This window comes from Phytophthora infestans, genomic scaffold (genome assembly GCF_000142945.1).
Source record: "Phytophthora infestans T30-4 supercont1.16 genomic scaffold, whole genome shotgun sequence".
Taxonomy (NCBI): Eukaryota; Oomycota; class Peronosporomycetes; order Peronosporales; family Peronosporaceae; genus Phytophthora; species Phytophthora infestans.
In genome coordinates, this window is record NW_003303743.1 from 2,875,888 (window position 1) to 2,876,480 (window position 593).

The following is a 593-nucleotide window of genomic DNA, read 5'->3' on the forward strand; positions in this document are numbered from 1 at the left end:
CAGTCGCCGAGTCAGTGCGCGGTTCTCCTCCTGAACAGCTTGATTGTCAGCTTGGAGATCGCCGATGATCTTTGGATAATCAAGAGCGGCGTAGTTGCCTTTCAAGATATCCAACAGTTCCCCCGCGGAAGCAGCATGCAAAATCGCTCGCCGCTGCACGGGATCGGAGGGCTCCACGGAACGAGTAAATCCGTAAGCCATGAGCCTCGCCAAGAAGGTCAACTCTTCTCGGCGATCATGCCCTTGCTCGTTAATTCTGGCCATGAGGGAGTCAAGACTCACTGGAGCAGCCGAGCTTGGCTGATTGGTGGCGCCCGAAGTGGTGTCGCCTGGCAAGCTCGGTGGACCAGGAAGGCGCACGCGAGAAGACCCCGCCGACTCCGCGTCAGACTCATGGGAAGTTGTCAGGTCGACCAGCCCAGCTTCATGCCGGTCGCTGACCCCACGAGTACCGACGGGTCGAGGAATCGACTCAGCTGGCACGCCTTCACCTCGACGAGGAGTTGGAGAAGAAGGATGGTTCCACGGGTTGTGCTAGAACAACATGCGAAGAGTAAGGAGCTGCCAAGTGAGTGACAGCGGAAGCAACGAAC